This window comes from Arachis stenosperma, chromosome 2 (genome assembly GCF_014773155.1).
Source record: "Arachis stenosperma cultivar V10309 chromosome 2, arast.V10309.gnm1.PFL2, whole genome shotgun sequence".
In the NCBI taxonomy this organism is placed as follows: domain Eukaryota; kingdom Viridiplantae; phylum Streptophyta; class Magnoliopsida; order Fabales; family Fabaceae; genus Arachis; species Arachis stenosperma.
The window spans coordinates 109,650,841-109,664,814 of NC_080378.1; the positions used below are offsets into that span (position 1 = coordinate 109,650,841).

A 13,974-nucleotide genomic window follows, 5' to 3' on the forward strand; every position below is an offset into this window, starting at 1 on the left:
GTTTGTGTGTTTTTCTGTGATTTCAGGTATTTTCTGGCTGAAATTGAGGGACCTGAGCAAAAATCTGATCCAGAGACTGAAAAGGACTGCAGATGCTGTTGGATTCTGACCTCCCTGCACTCGAAGTGGATTTTTTGGAGCTACAGAAGCCCAATTGGCGCGCTCTCAACGGCGTTGGAAAGTAGACATCCTGGGCTTTCCAGCAATATATGATAGTCCATACTTTGCCCAAGATTTGATGGCCCAAACCGGCGTTCAAAGTCACCCTCAGAAATTCCAGCGTTAAACGCCGGAACTGGCACCAAAATGGGAGTTAAACGCCCAAACTGGAATAAAAGCTGGCGTTTAACTCCAAGAAGAGTCTCTACACGAAAATGCTTCATTGCTCAGCCCAAGCACACACCAAGTGGGCCCGGAAGTGGATTTTTATGTCATTTACTCATCTCTGTACACCCTAGGCTACTAGTTCTCTATATATAGGACCTTTTACCATTGTATTTTTCATCTTCGGACATCTAGTTCTTAGATCATTTGGGGGCTGGCCATTCGGTGTGATGCCAAGGCATCTTAGGCTAGTTTCACTAGCATTTTTCTGTTAGTTTTAGTTGATTTATGCATTTTCTTGAGCTTAAAGTAACCAAGAATGGTTAATTGAACAACAAAGCAATGATCCATCCAAACATTATGATTTTGATGCAAATTCCATGAGTTTTTAGTGATATTACTTGAATGCTATGAATGGATGAATTCTCATGAAATTTTGCAAGACTTTGATGCAATTGTTTGGATGATTTCAGGGAAGAAGAGGCTAGGCAAGGAAGCAACAAAATGAATAAAGGAAGCTTGAAATTCAAATGGGACGTTTAAGCTCCAGTTTAAGCCTAAACTGGAGCTTAAACGCCAAAATCATGAAAAGAGAGGAAATGCTGTAACTGGCATTTAACCTCCAGTTTGACCTCAAACTGGAAGTTAAACGCCAGAATGAGAGAGGGCACTAAGAAGCATTCCACGTTTAACCTCCAGTTTGACCTCAAACTGGAGGTTAAACGCCAGAATGATGATTTGAACCAAGGGAGCATTCCACGTTTAACCTCTAGTTTAACCTCAAACTAGAGGTTAAACGTGTTCGACACTTTCTTTCTCACCAAGAAGCATTCCACGTTTAACCTCCAGTTTGACCTCAAACTGGAGGTTAAACGCCAGAAGTAAGAAAGGCACCAGGAGCTTAAACGTGTTATATGGAACAGCTTGACCATGCCTTCTTCAAACGTAAATAACTTGAGCTACAAAACTCCAAATGAGGTGATTCCAGTTGCATTGGAAAGTAGACATCCATAGCTTTCCAACGAGGTATAATAGTCCATATTTGGCATCAAATTGGCAAGGTTGACAAGAGGACAAAGTGACGACTCAATGAAAGGGAAGTGTTTCCACGTTTAACCTCCAGTTTGACCTCAAACTGGAGGTTAAACGTGTTCGATGGTTTTCCTTCCTCCAGGGTGTTTTCTTCATTCCACGTTTAACCTCCAGTTTGACCTCAAACTGGAGGTTAAACGTGTTCGACCCTAATTCCCTCCAGAGCTTGCTTTCTTCATTTCCAAGTTTAACCTCCAGTTTGACCTCAAACTGGAGGTTAAACGTGTTCGATATATTCACTCTCTTGGGTTGCTTTCTTCCAATTCCACGTTTAAGTTTTAGTTTGACCTTAAACTGAAACTTAAACTTCAACTTAAACACCACCATATGAAAAGGTTTCTGGGCCAAATATATTGAAGTTTAAGTTAGCAATTGAGCACAAATACTAACTTAAACGTATTATGGTGTGAAACCCAAGTGAATATCATGGTTTATGAGATTGGGCCTGAAGAATTGATGAGCTGGAATTCAATTGTTGAGCCGTGTGTCATTACTTGTTATCACTAAGTTTGGTCATGAATGTTGCAGAATTGGATCACAGTCTCATCAGAATTATGGACCATAAACCCAAGGCAAAAAGAAATCAAGGAAAGGCCTCAAAGCCCAAGAAACACAACAGAAGCTCAATTTAGAAAGTGTATAAATAGGATAGAATTGAAGTTAGTTGACACCTTTTGACACTTTAGAATTTTTCATACTGTAATTGAATTTTGAGCTATGACACACTAAACCCCTTTCATTGGGTTAGGGAGCTCTATTGTAATTCAATGAATCAATAATAGTTTTATCTTCTTCTTCAATCTTTTCTCTTGAATTTTGTTAGAAAGCTTCTCGATCTAATTCCATTGGGTAATTGTCTTGGGAAAGAAATTACCCATAATTGGAATCCTTCGGAACCTTGGGAAAGGAATGGAGGATTCATGCTAGAGAAGCTTTCTCACAGTGAATTGGATTGGGGTTTGGATGGATATTGTGACATGTAATCCTACCAAATTGTGGTCCATGAAATTGTGTGGTATAATCAGTGATCAAGCTACATCTCTTCTTATGAACATTTAAACCAAGGGATTGGGAATTTGTTTGTTTTTAGAGAGAATTGGTGAGCCAAGGAATTGGGATCCAATCATATAAGATTGCCAAGCAAGATTCAATGAATGCATTGGTTGAGGAAGAGATGAAAATGTTTGATTCGGAGATCTCAATATCTCCTCATACCCAATGAACTCCCCATCTCTGATCTACCTTTTCCATTTACATTCTGCAATTTCAATTTATGCAATCACCCCAATCCCCTTTTAATTTCAGCAATTTAACTTCTAGCACTTTAATTCTCGCAAATTAAGATTCTGTCATTTCAATTCCTTGCAATTTATATTTCCCGCCAATTCACTTTATGCAACTCACACCCAATTATTGATTCCGCTCAACTAATCAAACTTCTAATTCGAATTGCTCATTCAACCAATCCTTGTGGGATTCGACCTCACTCTATTGTGAGTTTTTACTTGACGATAACCGGTGCACTTGCCGGAAGGAATTTTGCCGTTTGTGCAATTTCCCTTAATCGTAGCTATACCCAGTTATAGCGCATCAGCCATGCCTAGACCTTGTTCTTATGTATTTTCAACGGTGGAGTTTCTACACACCATAGATTAAGGTGTGGAGCTCTGCTGTACCTCGAGTATTAATGCAATTACTATTGTTCTTCTATTCAATTCCGCTTGTTCTTTGTCCAAGATATCACTTGTTCTTCAACTTGATGAAGGTGATGATTGACACTCATCATCATTCTCACTCATGAACAAGGTGACTGACAACCATTCTTGTTCTACAAGCATTCGAGGCTTAGTGAATATCTCTTGGATTCTTTAATCGGAATCTTCGTGGTATAGGCAGGACCTGATGGCGGCATTCAAGAGAATCCGGAAGGTCTAAACCTTGTCTGTGGTATTCTGAGTATGATTCAATGATTGAATGACTGTGACGTGCTTCAAACCTGAGGGCGGGCGTTAGTGACAGACGCAAAAGAATCACTGGATTCTATTCCGGCCTGATTGAGAACCGACAGATGAATTCCGCTATGACCGTGACAGGGGCATATGCAATCGCTTTCACTGAGAGGATGGGAGGTAGCCACTGACAATGGTGAAACCCTACACGAGCTTGCCATGGAAAGGAGTAAGAAGGATTGGATGAAGACAGTAGGAAAGCAGAGAGACGGAAGGGAAGGCATCTTCATACGCTTATCTGAAGCTCTCACCAATGATATGCATAAGTATCTCTATCTTTATCTTATTACTTTATTCGTTTACCACTATACCCATTTGAGTCTGCCTGACTGAGATTTACAAGGTGACCATAGCTTGCTTCATACCACCAATCTCCGTGGGATCGACCCTTACTCACGTAAGGTATTACTTGGACGACCCAGTGCACTTGCTGGTTAGTTGTGCGAAGTTGTGTTTATGCCATGGTATTGAACACCAAGTCCTTGGAGCCATTACTAGGGATTGTTTGTGTTTTATTGATCACAATTTCGTGCACCAAGTTTTTGGCGCCGTTGCCGGGGATTGTTCTTGTGTATGGACAACTGACGGTTCATCTTGTTGCTTAGATTAGGTATTTTTCTTCAGAGTTCTTAAGAATGAATTCTAGTGTTTCAAGGTGATGTTCTTATCATCACCAAAGCTGATTGATTCTTATCAATTTAGCTCTTGAATGCAATGTCCTGCTGAAGCTTGGCTAGCTATGTCTAATTCCTTTAGACTAAAGCTTTAGACTAACATTGCATGATTCCTGGAATTCTCATTAAGAATTTTGATACCCTTATTCTCTTCTTCCACTTAATTTTCGAAAAACCCAAAAAAATTACAAAATCATAAAAACAAAAAAATATTTCTTGTTTAAGTCTAGTGTCTCATTTTAAGTTTGGTGTCAATTGCATGTTTCTGTTCTTCTTGCATTTTTCAAATTTATGCATGTGTCTTAATTAATCTTCAAGTTGTTCTTGATGATTTCCTTGTTTTGATCTTCGAATTCTATTGACTTGAGTGTTTTGTTGTTTCTCATATGCATTCTCATTTTGTTAGTGTCAGTAGTATACAAACTGCTAAGTTTGGTGTCTTACATGCATTGTTATTTGATTTTAGTTGCATTTTGATTATTTTTCATTATTAAAAATCCAAAAATATTTTTACTTTGTGTCTTTTCAAGTCAATAATACAGAGAATTGAAGATTCAGAACATACAGCAGAGGAATTACACAGAAAAAGCTGGGCATTCAAAAATGCCCAGTGAAGAAGGACAGACTGGCGTTTAAACGCCAGCCAGGGTACCTGGTTGGGCGTTTAACGCCCAAAGAGGTAGCATTTTGGGCGTTAAACGCCAGAATGGATACCATTCTGGGCGTTTAACGCCAGGATGGCACTAGGGGGAAGATTTTGTTTTCAAAATCAATTTTTTTTAAGTTTTCAAAGTTTTTCAAAATCAAATCTTTTTCAAATCATGTCTTTTCAATCAAATGTTTTCAAAATCAATTTCTTTCCTTTTTCAAAGATACTTACTAACAATTAATGATTTGATTGAACATTTTTTGCCTTTTCTGTTGAGGAAGGTTTTATGTTTGAATCATATCTTTTCTTGTTAGGCAAGTCATTAATTTTTAAAATCATATCTTTTAAAATTGTTTTCAAATCATATCTTTTTAAAATGTTTTTCCAATCAAATCTTTTTAAAATTGTTTTCAAATCATATCTTTTCAATCACATCTTTTTAAAACCAATCATATCTTCTTAACCATATCTTTTTTTCAAAATAATTTTCAATCAAATCTTTTTGATTTCTAATTTCAAAATCTTTTTCAAAAATCACTTTACTTCTTTCCCACTTTTGTTTTCGAAAATCAATTAAGTGTTTTTCAAAATGTTTTCAAAATCTTTTACTTAAATTTTCGAAAATTACTTCCCTTCTTCTCATATCCTTCTATTCATGGACTAACACTATTCTTTAATGCAAAATTTGAACTCCATCTTCTTTGATAAGTTCGAATTTTCTACCTCTGTCTTCCATTTTTCTTCCTCTGACACCTCAAGGAATCTCTATACTGTGACATAGAGGATTCCATATTTTCTTGTTCTCTTCTCTTTCATATGAGCAGGAGCAAAGACAAAGGCATTCTTGTTGAAGCTGACCCTGAACCTGAAAAGACCTTGAAGCGAAAGCTAAGAGAAGCTAAGGCACAACTCTCTGTTGAGGACCTGACCGAATTCTTCATCTGAAGAAGAACCCATGGCAGCCGAAAACAACAACAATGCCAACAATGCAAGGAAGGTGCTGGGTGACTTTACTGCACCTACTCCCGACTTCTATGGGAGAAGCATCTCTATCCCTGCCATTGGAGCAAACAACTTTGAGCTTAAGCCTCAGTTAGTTTCTCTAATGCAACAGAATTGCAAGTTCCATGGACTTCCATTGGAAGATCCTCATCAGTTCTTAGCTGAATTCTTGCAAATCTGTGACACAGTCAAGACTAATGGGGTAGACCCTGAGGTCTATAGACTGATGCTATTCCCTTTTGCTGTAAGAGACAGAGCTAGAATATGGTTGGACTCTCAACCTAAAGAAAGCCTGGACTCTTGGGAAAAGCTAGTCAATGCCTTCTTGGCAAAGTTCTTTCCACCTCAAAGATTGAGTAAGCTTAGAGTGGAAGTCCAAACCTTCAGACAGAAGGATGGTGAATCCCTCTATGAAGCTTGGGAAAGATACAAACAATTAATCAGAAAATGTCCCTCAGACATGCTTTCTGAATGGAGCATCATAGGTATTTTCTATGATGGTCTCTCTGAACTATCCAAGATGTCTTTGGATAGCTCTGCTGGAGGATCTCTTCATCTGAAGAAGACGCCTACAGAGGCTCAAGAACTAATTGAAATGGTTGCAAATAACCAATTCATGTACACTTCTGAAAGGAATCCTGTGAACAATGGGACAAGTCAGAAGAAAGGAGTTCTTGAGATTGATGCTCTGAATGCCATTTTGGCTCAGAATAAGATATTGACTCAACAAGTCAATTTGATTTCTCAAAGTCTGTCTGGAATGCAAAATGCACCAAGCAGTACTAAGGATGCTTCATCTGAAGAAGAAGCTTATGATCCTGAGAACCCTTTAATGGAAGAGGTGAATTACCTAGGAGATTCCTATGGAAACACCTATAATTCTTCATGGAGAAATCACCCAAATTTCTCATGGAAGAATCAAGAGAGACCTCAACAAGGTTTCAACAATAATGGTGGAAAAAACAGGTTTAGCAATGGCAAGCCTTTTCCATCATCTTCTCAGCAACAGACAGAGAATTCTAAGCAGAACCCCTCTGACTTAGCAACCATGGTCTCTGATCTAATCAAAACCACTCAAAGTTTCATGACTGAAACAAGGTCTTCCATTAGGAATTTGGAAGCACAAGTGGGACAGCTGAGCAAGAAAGTTACTGAACTTCCTCCTAGTACTCTCCCAAGTAATACAGAAGAAGATCCAAAAGGAGAGTGCAAAGCCATAACCATGGCCGAATATGGAGAGGAAAGGGAGGAGATGGACGCCACTGAGGAAAGCCTCAATGGGCGTGCACCAACCTCAAATGAGTTCCCTAATGAGGAACCATGGGAATCTGAGGCTCAAAATGAGACCATAGAGATTCCATTGGACTTACTTCTGCCTTTCATGAGCTCTGATGAGTATTCTTCCTCTGAAGAGGATGAGTATGTCACTGAAGAGCAAGTTGCTAAATACCTTGGAGCAATCATGAAGCTAAATGACAAGTTATTTGGAAATGAGACTTGGGAGAACAAACCTCCATTGCTCACCAAAGAATTGAATGACTTGTCTAGGCAGAAATTACCTCAAAAGAGACAAGATCCTGGGAAGTTTTCCATACCTTGTACCATAGGCACCATGACCTTCAAGAAGGCTCTGTGTGACTTAGGGTCAAGTGTAAACCTCATGCCTCTCTCTGTAAAGGAGAAGCTAGGAATCTTTGAGGTACAAGCTGCAAGAATCTCACTAGAGATGGCAGACAACTCAAGAAAACAAGCTCATGGACTTGTAGAGAATGTTTTGGTAAAGATTGAAGACCACTACATCCCTACTGATTTCATAGTCCTAGAGACTGGGAAGTGCATGGATGAATCCATCATCCTTGGCAGACCCTTCCTAGCCACAGCAAAGGCTGTGATTGATGTTAATGGAGGTGAACTGATCATTCAAGTGAATGAAGGATCCTTTGTGTTTAAGGCTCAAGGATACCCCTCTGTCACCATGGAGAAGAAGCATGAAGAGCTTCTCTCAAATCAGAGACAAACAGAGCCCCCACAGTCAAACTCTAAGTTTGGTGTTGGGAGGCCATAACCAAACTCTAAGTTTGGTGTTGAACCCCCACATTCAAACTCTAAGTTTGGTGTTGGGAGGTTCCAACATTGCTCTGAGTATCTGTGAGGCTCCATGAGAGCCCTCTGTCAAGCTACTGACATTAAAGAAGCGCTTGTTGGGAGGCAACCCAATGATTATATTTTATATATTTTCTTTTGTTATTTTATATTTTTTGTAGGTTGATGATCATAAGAAGTCACAAAATCAATTGAAAAAGCAAAAACAGAATGAAAAACAGGAAGAAAAATAGCACACCCTGGAGGAAGAACTCACTGGCATTTAAACGCCAGTGAGGGTAGCAGTTGGGCGTTTAACGCCCAGTCTGGCACCATTCTGGGCGTTTAACGCCAGAAAGGGGCACCAGACTGGCGTTAAACGCCAGGAAAGGGCTAGAACCTGGCGTTAAACGCCAGAAATGGGCACCAGCCCGGCGTTTAACGCCAGATTTGGCACAAAACATGATTTTGATTGCCATTTGGTGCAGGGATGACTTTTCCTTGACACCTCAGGATCTGTGGACCCCACAGGATCCCCACCAACCCCACCACCCTCTCTCTTCTTCACCCATTAACCAATCACCTCAATACCTCTTCCCCAAAAACCCCCACCTATCAAATCCCACTATCATCCTCACTCCTTCATTTTCACACACCCTAAACACTACTTCTTCCCCTAATGGCCGAAACACAAAGCCATTCCCTTCTTCCTCATTCCTTCTACTTCTACTCTCTTCTTTCTTCTTTTGCTCGAGGACGAGCAAACCTTTTAAGTTTGGTGAGGTAAAAGCATTGCCTTTTGTTTTTCCATAACCATTTATGGCATCCAAAGCCGGTTCAACTGAGAAGGCATGACCTCGAGCCCATCACTAAGAAGAAGATGGAGCAAACAAGAGACCCATCTCATCATGAGATCCCTGAGATACCTCAAGGGATGCACTTTCCTCCACAAGACTACTGGGAGCAACTGAACACCTCCCTAGGAGAATTAAATTCCAACATGGGACAACTAAGGGTGGAGCACCAAGAACACTCCATCATCCTCCATAGAAAAGATCAAAGAATCATGAGAGAGGAGCAACAAAGACAGGGAAGAGACATTGAGGAGCTCAAGCACTCCATAAGGCCTTCAAGAGGAAGAACAAGCCGCCATCACTAAGGTGGACCCGTTCTTTAATCTCCTTGTTCTTTACTTTCTTGTTTTTCGAATTTTATGCTTATGGTTATCTATGTTTGTGTCTTATGATCATTAGTGTCTTAGTGTCTATGCCTTAAAGCTATAAATGTGAATCCATCACCTTTCTTAAAAGAAAACTGTTTTTATCACAAAAGAACAAGAAGTACAGGATTTCAAATTCATCTTTAAAACTAGCTTAATTAGTTTGATGTGGTGACAATACTTTTTGTTTTCTGAATGTATGCTTGAACAGTGCATATGTCTTTTGAATTTGTTGTTCATGAATGTTAAAATTGTTGGCTCTTGAAAGAATGATGAAAAAGGAGACATGTTACTGAGGATCTGAAAAATCATAAAAATGATTCTTGAAGCAAGAAAAAGCAGTGAACACAAAAAAAAAAGAAAAAAGAAGGAGAAAAACGAAAAAAAGGGAGAAAGAGAAAAAGAAAGAAAAAGAAAGAAATGAAGTTGTGATCCAAGGCAAAAAGAGTGTGCTTAAGAACCCTGGACACCTCTAATTGGGGACTTTAGCAAAGCTGAGTCACAATCTGAAAAGGTTCACCCAATTATGTGTCTGTGGCATGTATGTATCCGGTGGTAATACTGGAAGACAGAGTGCTTTGGGCCACGGCCAAGACTCAATAAGTAGCTGTGTTCAAGAATCATCATACTTAACTAGGAGAATCAATAACACTATCTGGATTCTGAGTTCCTAAAGAAGCCAATCATTCTGAACCTCAGAGGATAAAGTGAGATGCCAAAACTGTTTGGAGGCAAAAAGCTACTAGTCCCGCTCATCTAATTTGGAGCTAAGTTTCATTGATAATTTGGAGTCTATAGTATATTCTCTTCTTTTTATCTTATTTGATTTTCAGTTGCTTGGGGACAAGCAACAATTTAAGTTTGGTGTTGTGATGAGCGGATAATTTGTACGCTTTTTGGCATTGTTTTTAGTATGTTTTTGGTAGTTTTAGTTGAGTTCTTAGTATATTTTTATTAGTTTTTAGCTAAGATTCACTTTTCTGGACTTTACTATGAGTTTGTGTGTTTTTCTGTGATTTCAGGTATTTTCTGGCTGAAATTGAGGGACCTGAGCAAAAATTTGATCCAGAGACTGAAAAGGACTGCAGATGCTGTTGGATTCTGACCTCCCTGCACTCGAAGTGGATTTTCTGGAGCTACAGAAGCCCAATTGGCGCGCTCTCAACGGCGTTGGAAAGTAGACATCCTGGGCTTTCCAGCAATATATGATAGTCCATTCGGCCATGCCTAGACCTTGTTCTTATGTATTTTCAACGGTGGAGTTTCTACACACCATAGATTAAGGTGTGGAGCTCTGCTGTACCTCGAGTATTAATGCAATTACTATTGTTCTTCTATTCAATTCCGCTTGTTCTTTGTCCAAGATATCACTTGTTCTTCAACTTGATGAAGGTGATGATTGACACTCATCATCATTCTCACTCATGAACAAGGTGACTGACAACCATTCTTGTTCTACAAGCATTCGAGGCTTAGTGAATATCTCTTGGATTCTTTAATCGGAATCTTTGTGGTATAGGCAGGACCTGATGGCGGCATTCAAGAGAATCCGGAAGGTCTAAACCTTGTCTGTGGTATTCTGAGTAGGATTCAATGATTGAATGACTGTGACGTGCTTCAAACCCTGAGGGCGGGGCGTTAGTGACAGACGCAAAAGAATCACTGGATTCTATTCCGGCCTGATTGAGAACCGACAGATGAATTCCGCTATGACCGTGACAGGGGCATATGCAATCGCTTTCACTGAGAGGGTGGGAGGTAGCCACTGACAATGGTGAAACCCTACACGAGCTTGCCATGGAAAGGAGTAAGAAGGATTGGATGAAGACAGTAGGAAAGCAGAGAGACGGAAGGGAAGGCATCTTCATACGCTTATCTGAAGCTCTCACCAATGATATGCATAAGTATCTCTATCTTTATCTTATTACTTTATTCGTTTACCACTATACCCATTTGAGTCTGCCTAACTGAGATTTACAAGGTGACCATAGCTTGCTTCATACCACCAATCTCCGTGGGATCGACCCTTACTCACGTAAGGTATTACTTGGACGACCCAATGCACTTGCTGGTTAGTTGTGCGAAGTTGTGTTTATGCCATGGTATTGAGCACCAAGTCCTTGGAGCCATTACTAGGGATTGTTTGTGTTTTATTGATCACAATTTCGTGCACCAGAGGTCATTATGCCCATACGACGCGGTCGCTGATGAGCGGATAATTTGTATGCTTTTTGGCATTGTTTTTAGTATGTTTTTAGTATGATCTAGTTAGTTTTTATTATATTTTTATTAGTTTTTAGTTAAAATTCACTTTTCTGGACTTTACTATGAGTTTGTGTGTTTTTCTGTGATTTCAGGTATTTTCTGGCTGAAATTGAGGGACCTGAGCAAAAATCTGATTCAGAGACTGAAAAGGACTGCAGATGCTGTTGGATTCTGACCTCCCTGCACTCGAAGTGGATTTTCTGGAGCTACAGAAGCCCAATTGGCGCGCTCTCAACGGCGTTGGAAAGTAGACATCCTGGGCTTTCCAGCAATATATGATAGTCTATACTTTGCCCAAGATTTGATGGCCCAAACCGGCGTTCAAAGTCACCTCAAGAAATCCCAGCGTTAAACGCCGGAACTGGCACCTAATTGGGAGTTAAACGCCCAAACTGGCATAAAAGCTGGCGTTTAACTCCAAGAAGAGTCTCTACACGAAAATGCTTCATTGCTCAGCCCAAGCACACACCAAGTGGGCCCAGAAGTGGATTTTTATGTCATTTACTCATCTCTGTACACCTTAGGCTACTAGTTCTCTATAAGTAGGACTTTTTACTATTGTATTTGACGTCGAAGAATCTGGGTAGCTATCTTCTAATTTTATGCTATCTTAGATCATTTGGGAGGCTGGCCTCACGGCCATGCCTAGACCTTGTTCTTCTGTATTTTCAACGGTGGAGTTTCTACACACCATAGATTAAGGTGTGGAGCTCTGCTGTACCTCGAGTATTAATGCAATTACTATTGTTCTTCTATTCAATTCCGCTTGTTCTTTGTCCAAGATATCACTTGTTCTTCAACTTGATGAATGTGATGATCCGTGACACTCATCATCATTCTCACCTATGAACAAGGTGACTGACAACCATTCTTGTTCTACAAGCAATCGAGGCTTAGTGAATATCTCTTGGATTTCTGATTGCATGATGCATGGTTGATCGCCTGACAACCGAGTGCTCGCCTGACAAACGAGCCAGCCATTCCGTGAGATCAGAGTCTTCGTGGTATAGGCAAGAACTGATGGCGGCATTCAAGAGAATCCGGAAGGTCTAACCTTGTCTGTGGTATTCTGAGTAGGATTCAATGATTGAATGACTATGACGTGCTTCAAACTCCTGAGGGCGGGGAGTTAGTGACAGACGCAAAAGAATCACTGGATTCTATTCCGGCCTGATTGAGAACCGACAGATGGATAGCCTATGCTGTGACAGAGCATCAGGGACGTATTTCCAATGAGAGGATGGGAGGTAGCCACTGACAACGGTGAAACCCTACACGAGCTTGCCATGGAAAGGAGTAAGAAGGATTGGATGAAGACAGTAAGAAAGCAGAGAGACGGAAGGGAAGGCATCTTCATACGCTTATCTGAAGCTCTCACCAATGATATGCATAAGTATCTCTATCTTTATCTTATTGCTTTATTCGTTTACCACTATACCGATTAGAGTCTGCCTGACTGAGATTTACAAGGTGACCATAGCTTGCTTCATACCACCAATCTCCGTGGGATCGACCCTTACTCGCGTAAGGTTTATTACTTGGACGACCCAGTGCACTTGCTGGTTAGTTGTGCGAAGTTGTGTTTATGCCATGGTATTGAGCACCAAGTCTTTGGAGCCATTACTAGGGATTGTTTATGTTTTGAAAAGTATTGATCACAATTTCGTGCACCAGTCGCGTGGGCTGATTTGTGCCACTGGCACGCCTCCAGCCAAGCTCCAGCGTGACTCTCTGTTCGTTTTTATTTTTCTCCCCTCTCCTTGCGACGCGGACGTGTCGCTGATGCGGTCGCGTCGCGTGGCATTTTCCTCTCCCTTTCTCTTTTTTTTTGTAAATAAAAATTAAAATAGTCAATTAAAAATAAAAGTGATCCTTGTATTAAATAATCCTAAAAATATTCCAATGGTAAAATTAAACAAAGCAAAGAACATGGAAGAGTAAGCTAAGTAAAGGAAACGAACTAGAATGACGAAGTCTTGATGAGGTGATAACTCTTCTCAATATCCTAATGCAAAAAAGCTAGAGAAAATAAAATCCTAAGAATTATCAATGTCTAGAGAGAAAACCTAGGGGAGGAGTAAAACTAGATCTAAAAACTAAAACTGTGTAGAATGGATGTTCTCTCTGGTTTCTGCATGTTCTTTGGCTCTAGTCTGCTGTTCTGGGCCGAAAACTGGGTCAAAATAGGGTCCAAAATCGCCCCCAGCGAATCCTGCAAATTATGCAGATCGCGCATGTCACGCAATCGCGTCATCCATGCGGACGCGTCATTCGCGCTTTTCCTTGCCACGCGTTCGCGTCGTCCACGCCTCCGCGTCGCTCGTGCTTTTCCAGTCCGCGCAGTCGCGTGAGCCATGCTGCCGCGTCATTGCGATTTCTCCTCTTTTGCGCGGTTGCATGAGCCATTCGGCCGCGTCACTTCTCGCTGGTTATCTCCTCAATTTCTTGTGTTCCTTCCATTTTTGCTAGCTTCCTTTCCAATCTCCAACTCATTCATGCCTTATAAAGCCTGAAACGCTTAACATACAGATCACGACATCGAATGGAATAAAGGAGAATTAAAAATGCATAATTAAAAGTCTCTAGGAAGCAGTTTTCAATCATGTAATAATTTCAGGAAGGAAATATAAATGCATGCTAAATTAATGAATAAGTGGG

General features: G+C 40.4%; 1 non-coding gene across 1 annotated transcript; it reads right to left on the reverse strand.

The window, feature by feature from the left end:
* Positions 1-6,108: 6,108 nt before the first annotated feature.
* LOC130964935 (small nucleolar RNA R71) lies at positions 6,109-6,216 on the reverse strand. The gene has a single exon (XR_009080998.1). It is a non-coding gene; the product is annotated as a small nucleolar RNA R71 (small nucleolar RNA).
* Between the last annotated feature and the right edge of the window lie 7,758 nt (positions 6,217-13,974).